We start from the raw sequence: 9,247 nt of genomic DNA, 5'->3' as shown, positions 1-9,247 counted from the left end.
AAGGTTCTGAAAGCTCATTGTACTTAGCAGTTTATTGGGAATTGAGAGATCAAGTTTCTGTCATGCTCCTAAGGTGGTGGTGCTGCTGGTCCAGGAACTGTATTTCAAATGGTGTGAGGACTCAGTTTAGTTTAGGAGATCAACAAGCCCACAGGAGCCCTAGGTCTTCCAACCCATCTTCTAAGCTTTTGCTTGGAAGGCTAGGTTCCCCTCGACAGTAGAAGCTGAGATGCTCATTGAAAAACCTGCCTAACCGTGTAAAGTCAAGATTTCAATGGCCTATCTTGTGGGTCAGGGCTAATTTTTTGGATAGTGTGGGTGACTGATAGAGAAATTGATCAAATTTGCTTTCTATGGAAGAGGCCTCAGATGTCCATGCTCATAGATTATGCTTCCAGGCCAAGAGTCTTTTGGTAGATGAAAGGAACAATTGTAACATTTTCTAGCCCAGCAACTACCTTGCTCTGACCTAAGGAAGACTAGATTCCTTTCAAGGAATTAGACCTTAGTTACAAACTCACCATTGAATTCACTCCTTTGAAACTAAAATAAGATCAATTCTCTAAGGAGTAATGTAGGGTTTGATTTGGTTTCCAAATGACTTTTAAGTGATGTTTGTGGAGGTTGTATTCAAGGAAAAAGTTACCAAGGGACAGAGAAACAGAAAGATTATAAGAAGAGTGACATGAGAAGAGGCTATTCAATTTGTATTTAAAAAAAACATGGATTTCTAATACTTTAGTCTCAGGACAGTGACAGCAACAATAGAAGCTTCTATTGTGTGGACACTTACTCTATAAAGCCTGTCATGAGCTTTACATATTCCCCAGATTTAAATATGAGGGCAGGAGGTATTTTTATCTTAAAGGTGAGTTTCAGAAGCAAAACCAGATTAAATGGTTTGCCCAAGGTTATATAATGGAAAGCATGAATAAAATTTGAACTCAAGCAGGTTAGGCTCCAGAACATTTCCTCTAAAACTTCATATTCTTGTCTCTTGCTAGTTTACATTCCCTATCTTCAGAGAATTTCATCTAGTGTCTCCTCCAAGTAGCTTATTAATTTTCATTGTGGATACAGTTTTAGTTTTACCACTGGCTCTGCCTTCAAGAGTAAAGTGAAATGACCATGTAATTCTTTCCTAGCAGTATGTATAAGAAAGAAATATACACAATACACACATATAAAACTAACATTTGCATGAAAACACACACAAATATTAATGGTAATGCTATTCACAATAGCAGACAAGTAGAAAAAACAAAATGTCTTATCATCTTATGAATAGAGAGATCAAATCTACCCATACAGTAAAATATTATTTAGCTATAAAAATAAATACTACTGATACTACAGCATGGATGAATCTTAAGAACATTATTCTAAATAAAAGAAGATAGTAATAAAATAACCCCACTGATTACATGATTCTATTGATATGAAATGTCCAAGATATGCAACTCTACAATCACAAAATGTTGATTAGTGGTTTTCCTGGGCTATGAAGGAGGAAGAATAAACTGCTGATGGGTCTGAGGTTCCTGTCTAGAGTAATCAAAACACTCTGGAATTAGATCATTGTGATTATTATAACTTTGCAAATATAATAAAAGCCACTGAGTTTATAATACTTTGAAATGGTAAGTTTTATGATATATGTTACATTTCAACACAAAAATAATTTAGATAAAAGAATCGCTTATTCCAAACTTTAAGCAAAGGATTAAACCAAAAAATTATAGATATTTGAAGCTGGCTGCCTTGTTGTTATTGTAGATTCCCTTCTTCAAGTGGTCTGACACTATCTTTCTCGTGATAGGAAATTTACTTGTGATCTAAACTGACTCCTTTCTTCCTCTAGTGTCCCATGTTGATAACAGTGCTACTCTTAGAATATTCACCCATTTCCAACCAAAGTGATGCTTCAACTGTAGACTTACCGGGTTAGTGTTGACAAAAACTTCCCTCCCTGGAGTCACAATATGTTCACCCTACATGGTTGGCATTTGTAGTCTGGATATTTTTAGTTCTGAATTTATTGTAGTCTTTAATATGTTGTTTTTTTTTCTGAGAAGCATTAAAACATAGATTTTTAAATTTTCCTTGAAAAGTTAATTTGAATTGAAATGAAAATCATTTAAAAATGGTACAGTTCATAATTCTCAGCTCTTCTATGATATATACACTTGTTGATTTGATTTTGAAGCTTGCTGATATGCTTTTGGACGTTCCCTCTCTTTATCAAGAGGGTAAGTATGCATGCATTCTATCTTTTGATTCTAAGCTGGTCTTGTGACTTGTTTGGCCAATAAAATTGGCAGATGTGACAATGTGCTGATTTTGTGCAGAAGCTTAAAAAAAATCCTCATGGTGTGGCTAATTATACTGCCTAGTTGGCATGGGAACAGATTCAAGCCTGCCGGCAGTAGGATGAGATACAGGTCACTCAGGTATTGGCATTATGCCAGCGGATAGTTAGCCAGCACTCAGAAGCAAATCTTCAGCTGACTGATGCTTTGCGATAGAGGCATGAGGAACTTCAACTGATATCAGAGAAACTACCTAGTTGCACCCAGGCCAAATTGTCAACCCACGGAAATGTGAGATAAACAAATGATCTTTTTCTCCAATATGTGACTAGTTTTAGGGAATATCAGTTATGCAAAAACAAATAAACCCTAAAAGGTTTTCCGCTTCTGTCTTGGATATATATGATATGAAAGAACTCTACCTTAAGTGACCCAACAACAAGTCACCAAGTACACAAAAACAACAAAATCTAACTTTTCTTTGAAACCAAAGTTTTTTGTTGTTTTTTTTAAAAATATAAACACAAAGAAATCTGAAAGGTTCTAACTGTAGAAGAAGAAACTGTTCCTAGACACCATGTTTAGCATACAATGAAAGTTAGAAAACTTGAAAAAATACAGAAAAATGTGAGTTAATTGAACCAGATCTGGAGACAACTCATCTATTATAATATTCAGACAAGAACTTCAAAGCAATGGTAGTACAAAAATGTTTAAAAATCTATGGGAAATAAATGATTTAATGAGTAAAAAGATGGAGAATTTCAGGAGACTAAAACCGACCAACCAACAAACAAATACCAGGTGTATTTTCATTTCTAGTCCTAGAAATAGAAAATGCAATGTTTATAACAACTTTGCTTCACAGGTTTACAGTAGATTGGACACTGTAGGAAAAAGGAGCATTGAACTTGAAAATAAATCTTTAGAAATCATGCAAACTAAGCAAAAAGAATAAAAGAAAGAAAAGAAGGAGGAAATTTTAATAAATTTGGAATGAACTATGAGGCAGAATCAAATAGTGAAACAAACCAGTTTTTAAACTGTTAAGAAGGAAAAAGCATGACAAGTATATATGTAAGAAAATATAGGTACAATATTTTAAAATTGGATCAAAAATGGCAATTTATGGTGGGTGTGGTAATCCACATCTGTAATCTGAGGTGGCAAAGACATGATGATGACACTTTGAAATGGGTCTATGCAGTTAGCAGAAGATCCTCCTACCAGCCTAAGCAAAGTTAGCTGCAGACCCTACCTGAAAAACAAATTAAAAGCAAAAAGGACCGAGAGTATGGCTCAAGTGGAAAAGAGCCTACCTAGTTAGCATGAGGCCCTGAGTTCAAAATTCATGAAGGAAACTGACCACTACTGGAAATGTTCAGAGAACCCTAAGGAAGATTAAAGAAAGGGGAAAAAAAACAAAAAAAATGTTTTTTTTCAAGCAGACAAAAATAAAAGCTAAGGGAAAAACAGGAAGTTGGTTTGATAAAAAATAAATAGCAACAAGATACAAAGGAACAATATAAGAATCACACCAGACTTCTCAGCTGAAAAAATGAGGACCAGAGACAATGGAATGGCATCTTTAAAGCGCCCAAACCAAGCCAAAAACTGTATTTGGCATAAATATACTTTAAAAAGAGGTGAAACTAAAGGCATTTTAAAATGAGAACTGAATTTGTTGCTAGAAATTGGTGCTACAGAAAATGATGAAAAAAGTTTTGCAAGACATGACACAGAGGGAACTTAGTTCTATAAGGCCTGAAGAGAGTGAGCGTATAAATATGTAAGCCATGATCCTCCTGCCTCAGCCTCCTGAGTCCTGGGATTATAGCAGTGCTCCATAAAGCCCAACTAGAAATCATTTTTCTCCATTATAATATGTAGTAAGAAGACTATTGATGTTTATAACAAGATCAAAAACTTCACTGAAAGTGGAGGAAAAGATACATAGAAACAGCTGAAGGTTAGGAAGGGCTATGTGGAATTGTGCTTTTGGAAGAACATTACACTGTGAATGAAGCAGCTTAGCAGTGTTGTCAGTAAGACTGTGATGAGGTTGCTCAATGTAGGAGCTGGCAGCCATGTGTGGCTGCTGCTTAAAATGTGGCTACTGAATCTGAGGAATTGAATTTATAGTTTTAACTAAGTAGAATTTAAATAAAAAGCTGAAACAGATTAACCATTTTTCGCTGAAACACAATTTGATTTCTCTGGTAAGGTCACCATTTTCTTTAATGGTTGTAATGTGCAATGTGTGTAAAATTCACATCAGATTTCAAAGACCTGGCACAAGTGTGCTTTTGGAATGTAGGACATCTCACTAGCACTTTTCATATTGTTATAAAGTTGGTAATATTTTGGGGGATATTGGGTTAAATAAAATATACTACTAAATTAACATCACTTGTTTCTTTTAATTTTGGTATTTGGATATTCTGTAAGTATACATATGCAGCTCACATTATTCTTTTATTAGAACTGATCTAGAAAAAATTAAAAATATAGCACAAAATAACCTAAAAAGTCAAACAGAGAAAATGACTTAAAGTGTTAAAGATACCCATTTTATTTAGAATAATGAGGAAAGAAGGACCAAAGCAGCAGATTAGGTAAATGGAGTAAATGAAAACAAGTACCAAACAGTTTACATAAACAACCTTACAATAAGCATGTTAATTGTAAGAAAACAAAATGCTTCTCTTTTTCTATTAGATTAAAAAGTGAGCTTCCACTACACACCATATATGACAGTGAGAGTCTGAATATAAAGACACCATTTGCTTGCGAGAGGGCAGAAGGTAAGCTAGGCTCAGAGTAAGCTAATGAAAGCCAGCATGGCAACATATATGGTTGATAAAACATACCTCAAGATGGAGAAGCATTCCAGTAGAGTCAGTTTGTCAGGGAAATGCAGTCATCTGATAATGATACAATCTTCGAACTGCATGAACAAACAAAAAAAATGACCCAGCAAAATGGTAAAGAGAATTTTTCTTTTTCTTTTGTTGGCCATGAGTCAGAGACTAGGCACTGTCCCTGAGCTTTTTTTGCTTATAGCTAGTGCTCTACCACTTGAAGCCATGGCTTCACTTCCAGTTTTCTGGTAGCTGATTGGAGATAAGAGTCTGGGCTGAATTTGAACTGCAATCCTCAGATCTCATCCTCCTGAGTAGCTGTTCTCTCAGCAGTTAATAGAAAAAAATAGAATAAGTAAACTTCATAAGTGCATTAATAAAAGTGATACAAGTTAAAGGAGGGTTGGAATTTGCAAGTTAGCCATCAGCCACTATCATTAAAAAATCCCAAGGATTTAAGTTGTTTTTGTGCAAATATATTCATCCTAAATTTAATTATTAGCAAATGCTTCTAATTTTTCCTTCTCTTTTACTCTGTTAAGCTACATGGAAACCAGTTAAATTGGGGAAACTGTGAAAAGAATAATCTTGTTATTGCTATTAACAATTTGGATCATTTTTGCCCCGATTGATTCCTATATATTTAAATGCAGATATTTAGAAACATTTTATGAATATAGTTCTGCAATATTCTTTAATTTTTTTCTAGAATGTCTTAAGATCTTCTGGTGCTAATATATAAGGATCTGTGTGTGTGTGTGTGTGTGTGTGTGTGTGTGTGTGTGTGTGTGTGTGTGTGTGTGTGTGTGTGTGTGTGTGTGTGTGTGTGTGTGTGTGTGTGTGTGTGTGTGTGTGTGTGTGTGTGTGTGTGTGTGTGTGTGTGAGATTTCCCATGTTTTCCTGTAGTTATGTATGGCTTTTCCAAGGGTCAGCCCCAGAAAAATGGAAGGGTATATACAGTGTAAAATCTTTCTCATACAGCCAGATTATTTTTAATACAAAAATGCTTTGACAGTTTTTCCTCCTATAAATAGATTCCAAGAATAATATCAACATTTTCTTAATCATGTAATGAAGTCTGGCATTTTTTATGTATTTTTAGGACATCTGAATGCCCTTTTCAGTAAATTACTTGACTTACCTTTGTTCACTTTTCTATTATACTGTTTGCCTTTTTCTTACTAATAAGAAAAAAATGAATGAACCTTAATCTGATATAATATACACATTTAGATAATAAATTTGTATGTATGTGTGGCAGATATTTCCTCCATGCCTGCCTATTATCCTTGCTTATTAGACATTTCTTGCTAGTGGTGGCCTTATTGCCTTGGATGTTGTCAGCTTTGTCTTTCCACAACTGTGCACAGATGTTTCATATCTACACATAGGGTTCTCTGAGCATGCTTCTTTGGACCATGTGTCTAAGGCAAGTGTTGGCTGAAATGAGCCAGGGTGTCTGCAGACAGTAATATTTTAATCAGAGCAGCTGGCTTGAGGCCATCCTGCTGACATCTGCTGGCTGCTGGCTGGGGGGTGACATTTACTGTTGAGCGCGATGGCCATGCTCCTCCTTCCCACTCTAGGAGTGGACAGGCAGTGTCCTCAGCCCTGGGTGGCACTCTCCAACCCTGGCAGATGCTGGCTCCTTGGCCTCCACTCTAACTGGAGACACTCTTATCAGCATGCTCTTCCCCAAATAAGTCCTTTGAACAGAAAGCGACTGTTAGGACTTAGAACCTTATGCTGTCACTTTTGCCTTTTGGCAGAGGCCTCTGAATAGCTAGGCACAGAGGCCTTTATAGGGTTTCCTATAAAGATTTTTAAACTGGGGCCAACTGGACACTGAAAATGTGCATAAAGCAACTATTAATTCAAATAGAAAGCTGGGAATCAACACAGAATCTCAAATATACCTCTGCTCAGCTTCCTGAAAATTCATGAGCACATTCTAATGATAAAGGCAAAACTAATGTAGAACTGGACAAGTTTCACCTCCATCAGCCCTATTCCTCTTTCCAGTTGCTATCATAGGCTAGGGTTGAATGACCTCAGTGATCAGTGCTCCTTAAACAGTGCTGACCTCTTGCCTATTGTTCTGTGGCTTCATCTTCCCCCGTGTGCATTAGGCCTTGCCATCAGAGTATGGCTTCAGGGAGGGGGCAGGCCAGTCCTGAGGGTCGTGTGCTACAGTGTGCCAGTGTGCAGGAGAGGAGGACATGGCGAGGGTCGTAGAATGCTCAGCTGGGGAAGGAAGTGGGGCAGCAAGGACTTCCTGGAACAACCAGCAGCCAAGCTAGCTCCCTGTTGTGTGTAGGAAGTGGTGTGTTAGGCCCCAAAAAAGACCTCCAGGACCTAAATCCCAGGACATGTGAATGTTGTCTTGAAAGCTGAGTGGCTCGCAGAGGTCACTAAGCCAAGGGACTGGAGAAGGGAAATTATCCTGTTTACCCGAATGGACCCTAAATGCAACGACAAGTATCTTTATAAGAAGGGAGACCGAGTGGGTGTTGAAACAGGAGGAAGAGAAGTTACCCCCGAAGCATAGTGCTGTGCTGCTTTGAAGATGGAAGAAGGGACAAGGAGCCATGGAACACAAACATTCTTGCTCTGGAGTCTTAAGAAATCAAGAAGCTAGAGTCTCTCCCAGAGCCTCCAGAGGGAGTAAAGCCCCGCTAACACCTTAGATTCAGCCCAGTGAGGTCATTTCTAAAACTGTAAGAGAGTCTATTTGTGTGTTTTATTCCACCAACTGTGTGGTCACTTAGAGTAGCAAAAGGAAGCTAACAGTAGCTGAGTGGAGACACACTTTAGGAAGTAGTCTCAGTACTCAGGAGGCAGATGCAGGGAGGATTGTGTGAGTCCAGGAGTTCAAGGCCAGCCTAGGGCAAACAGTGAGACCCTGTCCAAAAGAAAAATTTGGCTGCCTGGATGCTTGGCAGGCTCAGGCTTCCTACCTTCCCGGTAACATTAAATGTTCTTTCCTCTCATCCGAAGCCAAGTTCTCTATCGGTCCTAAAAAGAACCAAGCTCTCCTCAGACTAACCTGGACAACAAAGCCACAGGCAGGTTATTTCTTCCTGGGATTCCAGGGGACTGTTTGAGTGGCAGCAAGAGGAGGGTGCTTACCTGAGCTGCCTGTGCCCCAGAGTGGGCTAGAAGGAAGACATGGAGTTGAAAGCTCTTTAGTTCATTTAATCCAGACCAATGATATCCCCAGGCCAGCTGCTGATGGAGGATGAGGGGGCAGAGAGACAAGTCCCGATTCCCTGGGCCCAGGGGGTGGCAATCTATCACTGTGCTCAGACTCCTTTTCAAGGCCAGGGTCATTAATAGAAAAGCACTTCAGGTATCACTGTTCTGTAAGGATTGCAGTTTCTGCCCCCCAGCAAATTTCTAAATCTCTGAAATGATTAAAGTAGACAGTCGTCAAATCACTCAGTAGGGGAGAAAATCAAGGTAGCCTTCAGGGTTAGGTAAAGGAACAAAAATACAGCTGAGCAGGAGGCCTGTCAAGGAGATAGGAGATTTTCTCTTCTCACTTTAGCAGTGGCTATGGACTGGCAGAGACAGGACAGTAGGAGAAAGGAGAGTTTCTCTTATGGGGGGCTGCTCTCTTGGTAGGAGGCAGGAGTTGACATAAGCTAGCTGGGCTGTTACTGAGATGAAGGAGCCCGTGGTCTTCTCCTACCCTCTCACTTCTCCATCCCATTTTGCCCTGGATCCCTATATCCTTGGAAGATGTGACTAAGTTAGGGTTGAGCAGACACCACAAGGCCAGGCCCACTCCAGAGAGCAGTTACCTATGCAAGTGTTATTGATTATTCTTGCAGTGGACATAGATACTCTGTCCACGTATCTGCCCATGGGTAACCTTTTCCTACTTTCTGTCTTTGTGGATCTTCTTGTGGAACTGGGAATGAAGCTCGACCCATCTCACAGGCTTTGAGATTTCTTCCAGCACTGACAGGTGACTTGAGGTGATCCAAACAGGACCATACTCAATTTTTGCTGGAGGGTTTGAGCTTATGTCTTCTGCTGGGGTTACTGAAAGGATAAGATATAAATTTGAGGTAG

This window comes from Dipodomys merriami, unplaced genomic scaffold (assembly GCF_024711535.1).
Source record: "Dipodomys merriami isolate MVZ:Mamm:240054 unplaced genomic scaffold, mDipMer1.0.p SCAF_120, whole genome shotgun sequence".
Classification (NCBI taxonomy): Eukaryota; Metazoa; Chordata; class Mammalia; order Rodentia; family Heteromyidae; genus Dipodomys; species Dipodomys merriami.
This window is presented reverse-complemented; position numbering follows the sequence as displayed.